The following is a 13,379-nucleotide window of genomic DNA, read 5'->3' as shown; positions in this document are numbered from 1 at the left end:
ATAGAGGAACTTCAATCTCCAGTAAGTAAACTTATATCATTTATACTAACGGCGGCTTGCTGTTCCATAGCAGCCGCATGGAAATACATACACCCCCCCGTCTAGACGTACAGTCATATTAAGAGTTAACAATGTTAAACTAATGGAAAAACTATCAGCCCAAATAAACCACTCCCCCGACAAATTCGATAAGATATGGGAACCCTGGTCCCTAGACTAAAATATTTATAACACTGAAAGGAAATACTCATTTCAAAAACTTATGAATACCAGGTTGACAGACCTCGAACCCCCCTCCCCCCCAACCCCCCCTCCCCTCCAACCCCCCCCCTCTTAGTCTCCCCCTCTTCCTTCTTTCTTCATCACTTCTCAAGACCTACCTATTTCATAGGTACATAAGCACGACTCACAAGATTGGATTACAAAAACGCTATGGTACTCGCTCTGTACTAGAAATGCTGTATTTTATATTATGTTAAAAACCCACAAATGCTACGTTGAACTTCAGTCTTGGGATGCAAATGTCAATGTTTAAAGAGATGTTACTGTATTGTGAAACAATAAAAAAGATTGAAACAAAAAAAAAATATAAATGGTGCACTTACAATAAATGAATTAAAATGGGCTTATAACACCACAGTGATGTACCAGAGACGTCACACGCCGCACCAGCTCACCGTCCTGCACCCCTCCGATGTCTAGTGCTTCTGTAGCTGTTCCCAGCTCTCTGCATGCAGTGTTCCGTCATCTCAGCTCTGTCGCATCCATGCGAATCTCAGCGTTTTACGTCACTACAGGTTCAGCTCTGGCGGTGTCTGGGCAGCTTGCGGCTTGACTCCTGTCAGCTCCAATACAGTCAGGAACTCCCACTCAACGTGTTTCGCCACACGGGGTATTTGGCTTCGTCAGGATTGTGAAGTGCCTGCCTAACTACATGATATAGATAGCCAGTGTAATAAAGTGCTAATACAATCAACCTGGTATTCTGTGATCATTTAAAGGGGACTTTACTCATCGTAGTATATGTATCCAACAAGAGCGAAATACTATTGCTACTGTTCTCAACGTAATCAATGCAAAACTAGGAAGCTTTGATCGTAATAAGTTTAAAAACATTATTCATAATTTATTTAAAAAACAAGGATACATTTGAGAGAAGGGGGAATATAATACCATGGTGGTACCATAGTGGTATTCGTATTATATTGCACATTTGTGAAATGTAATACATGCTTAGATGCTAATAATGTGTCTACCATACAAAATGAGGTAATGTCAATATACAATTGTATATATTGGTCTTTAGGAGCCTTTGTTCAATATCATATTAGGCTCTGTATATTAATAAGGATATATTCGAATTGAATATATATATATACTAGTACCAACATCTATATTATTTCCAATTGTTTCCAATTATACGGCCACATAAAAAATGCAATAAATGACTATCCTGAAGAGCTTACAATTTTTCCTATGATCATCAAGGAGGTAAAATAATTACACGGAGCTCAAAAGAAGTTTTAACTAGCTGAACTTCTATTTACTTTATTTCTGACCTTTAATTCTTATGTTTTCCCTTTATCAATTCTGCCCAACGATCTATTTTCTAGACTACCTCCCGTGATTGCTTACTTACTTCCCTGCCTTTAGGCTTCACTCTTGCTTATCACAGGCATCTTTGGGATAGTGAACAAAAGGTACACTCTATAGTACAATTTAGTATCCCTCTGTCTCTCTTATAAAATCCCCATCTAATTCTATTTGTGTCCCAACCATATGTACAAACAAAGCTGCATCTGTCACATTTCGAAGGCTGTTTCTATGGTAGCACAGAGCTGCTCTCTTGCTGCCGGCACTTGGGATAGGAATATTTTTCTCGGGACTGATTATCGGCTTCTAATGGTGAAAAACACACATTAGTTTTAAATGGCCTTTCCCAAGCTGCTGATGTTGTAATAAACCCAGATTCGCTCTGACACTAAGATTTAATATTGCCGCCATCATAAAATGTAATAAGAGAGAGCGCAGCGAGCCTGCAAGTACGGCCTGGTGATGTTTATTAAATTCAGCATTAATGTCAATATAAATGCAGAAGAAAGCCCAGCCGGGCTTGCGAGAGGAGGACAGAGGCTGCCCTTTTACTGAAATACATCTGTGTTGTATTAATTTGCAGGCTGGTGATGGGATGGAGAGGCAGAGACAGCTGTTTTTTCTATTTACGGAAAGTAGTTGCAGTCATTGTGACTGGTGCTACTGGCTGCTCCGGTGTCATCAAATGTTACAATTTATAGGTGCAATCCCTTGTAGGTGACAGAAAAATAAAATTTTGTAAAGAATGGAACACTAGTATTGTCTTCCTTGAACAAATGTAACAGTTTGCCGCAAAGATCTGATAATTTCTGTTTCTTTGGCAAGAAAGCCCAATTCCCCCCCCCCCTGGATTTTGCATGGGTGTGAGCTTGTCAACCAAGGGTTTCCTCTACCTTTATCCCCACCCAGTCCTTATCAAAGAAAAAATGACCCAGTTATACAATTAGCGGGATTGCCCCTTTAAAAGGAACTGGTTGACTGTGGAACTGTCATTTAAGTAAAGCACCAATATAAGCAAAAAAAAGCACAGCTTTCAATTTCCAAAGCATGTAATAGCATACAAGCATGAATTCACAAAATTATCAATAATTTCTCAAAAGCAATTATCCCAATGTCAGAAAAATACTAAACTTTCTTCAGTCTCATCACTTAAAATCACTATACACATTACCGAGAAAACTCCATACACACCAGCTTAAATAACACACCACTCTTTAATTGTACATAAATATAAATAATTACAAATATGAAAGTATAAACAATCTTTATAGATAGCGGAGGAGAATAATTAATCTTTTTGAAATAGTTCTTAGTTAACTAGACAGTGTTTTGCATGAAGACCAGAAAGCTACTATTAGGGCAAAGATGCACAGTAAAAACGAATGATTGAAGATTCTAATAAATCAAGTTATGAGGATTATTTCTGCATGCAGTTAGCTTGTTAAATACCAAGCACGATCAGACTCTCCCCCCACCATACATTTAAAACTTCATTAAAAACACACTTTTCAAGGAGACCTATAGTGTCCAACACTCGTGACTTCATTAATTTACTTTCATCGAGAAGCACATACTCTGAGTCCTGATATTGATAGCCAAACCTTTGCTGAGGAACTCACACACACACTATTCCTTGTGTCTAACCTCCACTCCTTCTAGATTGTAAGATCGTTGGGGCAGGGACCTACTTTCTATTGTCTCAGTTTGTCTTACCATACTGTATACGTTGTAATGAAAAGCAAGTATTATGTATTTTAATGGACCTGGCACACCAGAGGTTAATGTTAGTTGCAAATTGTCTTAAAATAATTTATTGGGGTCAAGAGTCAACACCTGACTTATTTAATATGTTTGTCCAGAGACTAATGTCCAGCTGCATTCAATCTGAACCCTTTCAGTCTACATCTGTGTCGCCCCAAAGGCGGACGCCTAAAAAGGTTTCCCAAGAACGGTTCCCCTCTGCACAGAACAAGGGTTAATCTCTGTGTTTGCTTGCTGCTATGTGTTTCGTCCACCCTGCCCACTGGAATGTTAATGACCCTGGAGGACAAAGGACTTTGAAGTGATTCAGATTGAATGCAGCTGTGGTTTTAGTCTACATCTGTGTCACCCCAAAGGCAGACAGCCTTTGGTGCAGCCGAATTGAAGCCAAAGGGTGTGTACTGTTTGCTGCCATTCGCTGATGTTTGAAATAGAACAGCTTTAACATTATCAATCTGAAACTCACCAGCCCTTTAATCCCCTGTACCCAATTTTCCAACTCTGTCCATGAAATGTCTGTGAATGGAATGCATAAATGGTTCATTTAATGTACTGTAACCATGTATTGTTATCATAACGCTGTGCCCAGGATATATAATTGAAAATGAAAGGTAACTCTCAATGTATTACTTCCTGGTAAAAGACATCACAATTCTTTTCTGACAGCCGAAATAAATGAAACCCCTCTTTTTTGTATCTTGATAAGGATTCCTGAAAGTGATCTGTAAATACCAGAGGGAGTGACTATGAAGCTTTTCCAGAATTGTATCAGTTTTTTTTTAAATATGAGATATCGGGCATACAGTTACAGTTCCCAAGGATGTGAAATGTGTATTTATGTCCAGGGACTCAGCTGATTAAATTAATACCAAGAATGACTGGTTATTTTATGTTATAATCTCTGATATCTGTTTCTCATGAAAAAGTAGTAGTTGTGTGAGCCTGTTTATCTTCCATTTGGCCATATTTAATACACTGATGCAACAGTGAAAATGTTAAAATAGTCTAAATAATATACTGTAGAAATTATATTATGAAGTCTTTCATATATTCAGACAGGTTTTAAAAGTCCCTTTTTCCCTCTTAAGTCATAAAAGTGTCAGTAGAGATTGATGAGAGGAGCTTAAGGACCCACCCAGAAAGGTGGGCCATTTATGATTAGGCAGAAGGATTTTTGGGGATAAAAAGTGTGTTTTAGTGCATTGAAGATTTGATTTTAAACGAGAGCATGTCTTATGCCAACTAGACAAATTAAATCTCATATTCTCCACTGAAGACCCTTTGAGGCGGAATCTAATAAATGCTTGGTAACGTACTGTATGTTAGGGAATTCTCTTGGTTTATCCTTTTTATTTGATGACATTTTCTGTCTGTATTGTATTTAATGTTCTTGTTATAATCTTTTTCTGTAAACTGTACCACTTTTTATATATAAAATCTATACTTCAATAAGTATAGCTTTGGGATCTGATTGAACTTGCATGTTTTGTAGAGAGTAATTCACATTTTCGGACACATTTAGCTACAACAGATTTTTGTGTTAAGTGCATATTTTCATTAGTAAACAGGGACCAAAGACTCTGCAAATGACATTTCTGATAACTCTTTAGTGGTGGAAGCGGTTAAAGATATATTGTGACGGATTGAGGGGAGATATTATTCATTTGAGGGACCTTGCACAGGTGAAGATTGGATTAGCTAAAGAGTTGTTTGTAGTAAACCGTGTCACATATACAGTACAAGTCACGTGCTCACAGGTGTACCGTTCGTAACATATGTACTCTTTTATCATACAATATCATCGTCCTCCCTTCAACGTTGTTCTGCACTGCGGAATATGTTGGAGACAAACAAATAAAATATAATAATAATAAATACAGTTTTAACTCTGGGAATAAAACCCCCAAACCCCTTTTGTTTAACGTACTGTTATTTTATCTGCTTTAACGGTGCAGGTTAATTTAGGACTTAAAGTCCTTAAATGTTGGATAGCTGTAAGAGACTTACCCAAATAAGGGCCTCATGCTATAAGTAGCGATAAGCCCCTTATCGCCAGCTTATCACCAAAAAAGCCTACAGCGATTCAGTAAGCCCCGATAACATGGCGATAAGAGCAAAAATCGTCGTGTTTTTTTGCCGGAAAAAAAAAATTGTCTTGCTTATTGCCAGCTACTCAAACTCGCTGAACTCTAGTAGCCCCGATCAACTTATCGAGGCTGGTCGCTGCTCTAGAATGCAGATTTCCTCTCCATATCGTCCCGCCACAAAAAGTTTGCAAGAAGGTGGTGAGAAGCTGCCGAGAAACGGCGAGACGGCACTTTGAAAAAAAAATGCATTTTGGATTTTTCTTTTTTTTAAGTTTTTCATTGCCCATTGACTGCTAATGTATTAATTTGTGCCTGTTCATGGTACAGAAGAATACAGTGGGAGCCAATGCATTTTTTGGCAAATGCATTTCTTCTATTGACTGTTTTATTTTCTATGTCTTATTATTGTTTAGATTAAATTGATTTGAATTTTCATAGCTTGTTTTTTTCTTTTTACAGATTGGTTAGCGATTTTATTTAATGATGTATTGTGGTGGCTACTGGTTTTAATTAATGTGTTGCATAGTGGTTGTATGAATTAATTGTTGTGTTGGTTACTGCTTTTGGGTATTAAATGTATTTTTTGGCTAGTGGTTTGATTTATGTAATTGATTGCATTGTGGTTTTAATTATTTTATTGAATGCCTAGTGGTTTTATTTCTTTAATTGATTGGCTAGTGGTTTTATTTGGTTAATGACTTGGTTGGCTAGTGCTTTTAATTTTTGTTTCTGGGTGTTTAGGTTCTTGTTGTATCTGATTTATTATGCGTATTTTTGACATTCATGCTTTTGTATTAGTGTGACCATTGACTGCTATAGTAGTTTATCATGCCCATGGGTATGATGTACTACTATGCCACTCAATGGGTATAGTTTTTCCGGGGTGGGTGGTTATGTGTCCCGGGTGGGTTGTGGGGGAGGGTGGGTTAACCCCTTAATTACTATAGCGGTTATTAAGGGGTTAGAGGCAATTAGATTGTATTTTTTTTATGTATTGTTGCTGGCATCGGAGGACATGGCTCTGCAGTATTCTGACGAGGACGCCCTTCATGTTGGCAGGGGTAAGTAGAACGGCTTTTATTTACATTATTTATGCTGGCTGCTAATGTTGTGTTTAATAATGGGCAAATAATCTATTATCCGTATCTGGATAATAGTCATTTTGCACATTACTGTATGTGTTTGGTGGGGGGGGGGGGAGTTATTTATTGAAATGTAGGCCATTTTTTTTGTTTTTTTAAATACAGGAATGGTACCACAGGCCAGCGGGGACCCATGGGGACCACCCGAGGACCCACAAACGCCCACGGGGACCACCCAAGGACACAATGAAGGACCCCCAGACAGCTGCGGGGACCACCCATGGACTCTTGTGGGGCCCCCGGACACCCACAGGCACCACCCGAGGGCCCACAGACATCCATGGGAACCACCCGAGAGCCTCGAGACACCCGTGGGAACCACCCAAGGGCCCCCAGACATCCGTGCGGATGACCCCCAGACACCCGCGGGGACCATCCATTGACCCCGTTGGTGCCCACGGACACTGTGAGGACCACTTGGAGCCCCAAAGAACCTAGCGGAGACCACCCGAGGGCCCCCAGACACCCGTGGGAACCCCCCATGGTGCCCTCTGGGGCCTGCAAACACCCGTAGGAACCATCCAGGGACCCCCACTGGCCTGTGGTATTAATCCTGTGTGTATTGGTGGTTATTTCTTATTTTAATTTTATTACTAGTGTATTGTAGCAGGGGATCTCCAGGGCAGAACCGCATTGATTTCAGGTCCAGGGACCCCCTGATTCCCGAGATACTGGCACCCTATAACGGGGCCTGTATCTCCTATGCATGTAAATGTTCCGCTTCACGTGACCGGGACATTTCAATGCATAAGAGATACCGGCACCCCATAACTGGCCTGTAGCTCAGGAAGCAGGGTGTCCCCGGACCTGAAATCAACGCGGTTCTGCTCCCGAGACCCCCTGCTCATCTACACTAGTAATAAAATGTAAATTAAAATATTTTTATTTTGGACGAGATTTGCAGCAGCAAAATCAACTCACTGGATGAACCCTTTTCAGGGGGCAGATTATCTGGGCGCCGGCTACTCACCATTTGTTGAAATGTTGCTATCACTGGTATTCGGGCCTTTCTACAGTACATACCGTGATAGCAACACAGTCAAAAATAGCGATTTAAAAACCCTGGCGGACTTTACTGTATGAGGCCCTAAATCTTTTCTAGGTTCAGCTCTAATAATGACCAGATGCCCATCTTCTTATATGATCAAAAACCCTTGTAAATATTTAGTAACAATGAAAACAAACCAACATGTTCCCCAATGGAAGAAGAATGCATGCCTTGGGCTGCCGCTGTTGACAACAGTGTGGACAATTAACAGTGTTGAGTAAAATGCTGTTTCTGCCTCAAGATAATGTACCCGCTTTTTGCAAATATAAATGAGACTCATTTTTAAAGATTTACAGCAACCTTGGAAGTTTCACTGTTTAATCATGAAGCTGGCTTTTTCACATTTCATTAACCTACTCACCCGAGGCACAAATCAATAACACACCTCCGAAAGCTAAGAGTATTGATAGCAGTTTTCATTTAGAGAGAGGCTATTGAGAAGGAAGGCTTAGAGCATGTATCGGAAGGGGAATCCAGTTCTTACAATTGTGTGGGTAAAGGGAGGGGATGGAAGAGCTGAGGGATCTGAGTATTGTATGGAAAACCTGAACCTTTTCTGTGCTTAAGAGACTAATGGAGTAGTCAGTGAAGAGTGCATGTTATGATGAATCTGTTGTGCTTACAATCTGATGTTTGTGTGGGAAGCACCGAGAGAAAATGTGACTTGACCTTAGAGACTTCGATGCAGCCCCTCCGACCTCTTAAAACATACCCGCAAATAAAACATGCACATAATAAAAGGTCTGGAGGTTAAATAGCCACTTCTTTCATTAAAATGTAACACGCCCCATATATGAACATTGATCAATGATGTTGATTAACATGCCCTCAGACTGTTAACCTAGGAAAAGACTAACATCATTGGGAGTTAGGAAAGGATGATGTCACAGGGGGAGGGACAAGAAGAGGGACAGAGAGAGATGAACATGTGAGAGAGCAGAGATTTAGGGACTGCACAGGGGAGCAGTCCCAGTCCTGAGAAACCAAAGAGGGAAAGACCAGCACAGGAGCAGAGTCCCCCATCAGGACAGTGTTGGGGGCAGCTAATGAGAGGGCTGAAGAGCAACCCGAGGGAGGCTGCAGACTACAGTGGTTAGGGAGCTATGAGTAACATATGAGGAGATACAGCTAGGGGATCGCCCCTACTTCACAGAAATATCTTTTTTCAGTACATACGTGTTGCACCAACCCTTTGCGAAGTAACAGGCCTGCACCGATAACAGCAGCATACAGATATTTGAACTCCAAAAATGTGCCTGCACTAACAGTGGCCCATTAGGTACAGTAGATTAGAGGCCACCGGGACTGAACCAGAGAACAGTAAAGTATAATTGTGCAGCGAAGTATTTCATATTGCTCCCTCTGCAAGTGTAATAATTGTGTTCAGGGTCCTCCCAGTGCGAGGGCAACTGAATTTTGTTATTGTGTTCCATATAGATAAAATACGGTTATCCCGCATTATACATGTCACTCTGAAGTTGTCTAAACATAGTGCTGACTGCTCATTATCTGCTACATACAGGGGAGACGGACTCAGGCCTCTATCCTAGTATCTCTACACTAAGATATCTAGGAAAGTAAAGAGGGGTTACAAAAATATAACAGAACAGTAAGTGCCAAAACCCTGCCAGAGTACTCCCCCAACTAGTAAGGCCAAAGGTGCTCAATCATGAACCGCAAAACCCAGAAGCCAAGCACCGCATAGCCCCAGCCACAGCCACTCAGATGACCCACCTTAAAACACACCTGCTTAACGAAGCATATGAGTAGCTCCGTAGCTAATACTATACACCTGATACATAAAGCTTGGCCCCTTGCAGACGCACTTACCAGACTGCCCTCCTAGTGTATTTATACGTTCTTCCTATCAACAAATTAGATTGTAAGTTCTTTGGAGCAGGGACTCCTTTTCCTAAATTTTACTTTTATGTCTGAAGCACTTCTTCCCATTATGTGTTATTTGTATTATTTGTCATTTACAGTTTATTATTGTCACGTGTATTACTGCTGTGAAGTGCTATGTACATTAATAGCAGTATATAAATAAAGACATACATACATACATACATACATACATATGTAGCCCAGGGTTATTTTGCGCTCACTGACCCCCCTCCGCGAGTGCCGAGTGGTCGCGGGTGCCGCCGGAGGCAGCGACGGACCCGCCGGCACTTCGCGAGGGTGGGGGCCAGTGCAGGGAGCGCTCGGCATCCCTGGAGCTCCGGCGGCGTACCCGGCTAGTGACGGCCGCCATGAAGTGTTGCGCGAGTGTGCGCGGGATCGCGCATGCGCAGCAGGTACATTAGAGCCAGGGAGAAGTCGCGCGAGGGTTGGGAAGCAGAGGAAAAGGTTGCGGCGGCCATTGGATACTCGCGCATGCGCAGGGCAAGTGCGCACATGGCCCCAATGCAAAGACAGGCTCCACGGGACTACAATTCCCATGGAGCATAGCGAGGCAGGCACCAGGTGCCTCATAGTGGCCAATGAGGGCCCTGGATTCCCTGGAGGAGGATATAGATACTTTTCATGGGCTTTGAGCAGGCAGTTGGAGCTGGGAGCAGGAAGGGGAAGGAAGGGTGCAAGGAGCAAGTGGCTCCTGCACCAGGTAAGGATCCCCAAGTCCCAGGCAGGCCCCAATCCCCACCAGGGTAGGGGTAGGTACTGAGGGAGGGCCCATAGGTTAGGGACTCTGCCCTTAGGTGTGTGAGTGTGCAGTCTTGTCAGTGTCACGGCTGGTAGTGCTGTGAGCGCTGACAAGTAGGCACAGTGTGTGCAGTGCAGTGGGTTGCTGCAGGTTGAGTGTGTGTGCAGTGTGTTTGCTGCAGAGGTTAGGGAGAAGTTAGCCAGAGGGGACCCGGGTGGGTACGGGAGAGGTAGTGTGGGTGCAGGGGTTCAGTGACGTTGACCCTGATGAGTGGGGCCACCAATAAAGTTATACCGTTAGAGTATAAGTAGAGGATATGTGTTATTGTTAAGTTGCATGTTAGAGTGATAAGGTTGCCATGCATTATCATATACAGTAAAGTTGGTTGCATCACATATGTGTGTATGTATTTCTTGCCCAGGGGAATCTCACATCATGGGGATCCTGGGTAAGTGGAGGCGCTGCGCTAAGTAAGTGGATAAGTGTTACCCCAGGCTCCCAGCTAGAGGAGGCTCATATCTCCTAGAGCCGCAGGTGTTGTACAGCGACCAGTAGTTCCTTTGGGAGGGTTCAGAAAAAGGGCTACATTTGGAGGCGCTGCTGAGATATCAGACCTGGGGTGCCCGGGAATTTTTTTTCTAAATTGTGTCCTATTTTTGTTTCGCCATGGGGAAGCCCTTAAGGCGGAGGAGGCCACGTGCTGATTTCCCAGCCGCGCGGGGAAATGTTGCAACCAGTTATCCGGGACTGGCGGGAAAACCCGAGCCCCGCCCCCACAATAGGAGGGAGCACAGTGAGCAGCAATCAGTGATGTCTGTTCCCCCTCAGGAAAGTACGGGATGCAGAGAAACACACCCCTGGCTGTATAGAGTCATACGGCCCCCACATTTAGTCTTGCCAATGGTAATATGCCCGTGTGCATTAAGAGACTGGAAGGTGACTGGTGGCTGGACGGACGGGTCACCTAGATTACCCGTAGCACTCACGAATATGATTGCCCCGTTAGTGAATTGACCCGAGGGCCCAAGTGTCCTGACTGTGAGGTGCAGTTCCTGAAACCCAGACTGCCGCAGCCTACAGAACCTCCAGAGGAAGAGGAGGACACTGTTGCGGATGCGAATTATTCTTCCCCCGAGAATGAGATAGACTGCCAGGGGTGACACCCTAATGTGTATGTGCCCTGGTCAGAGCCGGGAATAGATGGCTTTGTGCTAGTGTGCCCTTGCATTCAGGAAGCCCGTGCCAAGGGCTTCGACACGTCCCAGTTCATGATAGACTGCAAGACAACCGAGGTGGACGGAGAACCATGTATACAGTGTTTTATCCCCACCTGTGACTGTTCTAGAGGTGCCCTGGCATGGGAGCCCGAATGTGCCTGCTACGGTGCATGTTTCTTAAAGCCTATCATACCCCTGCCTCCGGAACCAACCGAAGAAGAGGAGGCGCCTGATGGCTCTACCGAGGCGGGTGAAGCCGCTACCAGTCCACCTACCTCAGCTGTGGAGGTTGTGGAGGGCCCGTGTGTCCAAGGGGATATTCTAGACTCAGATTCAGAGCCGGAGCCGCTGAAGGCAGAGTCACAGATGTTGGAACCCCAGATGTCGGTTCCAGACACGGTTCCCGAGCAGGAACCACAGAGCCCTGAACCGCCGATTCCGGAATCACAGGGTAAGGTGTCTATACCCCCATCGTCTTCTAGTGATTCCAGCGACCAACCACTCGTGGTGATGCGCCTGCCGGCGGATCACCCTAGTGAAGTCACCGAGCCAACTATCTCAGCTGATACAGAGCCTGCTGTGGGTCCGTGTGCCCTAGAGGAGTAGTATCCAGATGCTGCGGACCCTGCTGTGGGCCCGTGGGCCCTGCAATGGCCTGTCCGGCCTACCACAGAGGTACCAGTGGTCCCAGGCTTGGGATCAGTACCTGCCAACGAGTGAGTTGACTGCCCAGGGGTGTCGGGTGTGAGTTCCTCGGTGATCGTGGGGCCTGGCGGCTCCAAAGGTAGGGTCACCCGGGCGATGGGCTCACCTCGTCATCGCGTCCTGGCAGAGGTGTCCCCCTTAGAAGATAGCTGTCCAGTGGTGCGAGTGGACCCGTACCTACCGCCTATCGTCCAGGCGAAGATAACCGCTCCTGATCTGAGTGTGATCCCGTGCGCTCCAACCCAAGTGGTCCCAGGACTGGGATCCAATGCTCCCGAGGTTCCAGCAAGTAAGTGGACTGCCTCAGAAGTGCCGGGGACAGATTCCGAGACAGCCGAGGTGGGAACTGACAGCGTCCCCGAGGACCTGTTTGCCCCCGTGAATCACCGCAGTGGTAAGGTATCTACCCTTTACCCCCTGCCGGGTGAACACGAGACGGTGAGGATAAAGACACTGTCCATTGCTCGCTTCCCCGTGGAAGCTTCGCCAGTTTGTAGGGACAAAGACTGTGAAAAGAAGGATTCAGGGAAGGTTGCCTCCTTTAAGCCCAAAAAGGAGCGCTCCATTCACCATGTAGTGGACCGCGAGAAAGGTCCTGGTCTCCTGGCCTACCGTATCCATGCAGCGGATGGTCGGGTAAAGGCCTGGTTAAGAGACACTGTGCTATTCCTTCGACGAGGGGGAGGAAGTAGCAGGGAACCGGTGACTGTTACCCCAGAGTGTGCTCTACAAGAGATTTTTCTGGGGGAGGCTCACGGACGACAAAGTGAGGTACCCCCACCTGATCAGTTAGGGGCACTCCACTATGATACACAGCTGGCCTCGGGTAACCACGTGATGATGTTGGGTACCAATGGGAAAATGCAAGTTATGTGCGGTATGATTTATGCAATGCATTTTTCATTATATAACTTTCTGTATGTTTGCTACCCAAGCGAGTTCGTTGGGATTCTACGAGGGGGAGAATGTAGCCCCGGGTTATTTTGCGCTCACTGACCCCCCTCCACGAGTGCCGAGTGGTCGCGGGTGCCGCCGGAGGCAGCGACGGACCCTCCGGCACTTCGCGAGGGTGGGGGCCAGTGCAGGGAGCGCTCGGCATCCCTGGAGCTCCAGCGGCGTATCCGGCTAGTGGGGGCCGCCATGAAGTGTTGCGCGGGATCGCACATGCGCAGCAGGTACACT

The sequence above is a fragment of the Ascaphus truei genome, chromosome 5, assembly GCF_040206685.1.
Source record: "Ascaphus truei isolate aAscTru1 chromosome 5, aAscTru1.hap1, whole genome shotgun sequence".
NCBI lineage: Eukaryota > Metazoa > Chordata > Amphibia > Anura > Ascaphidae > Ascaphus > Ascaphus truei.
Note: the sequence above shows the minus strand (reverse complement) of the source record.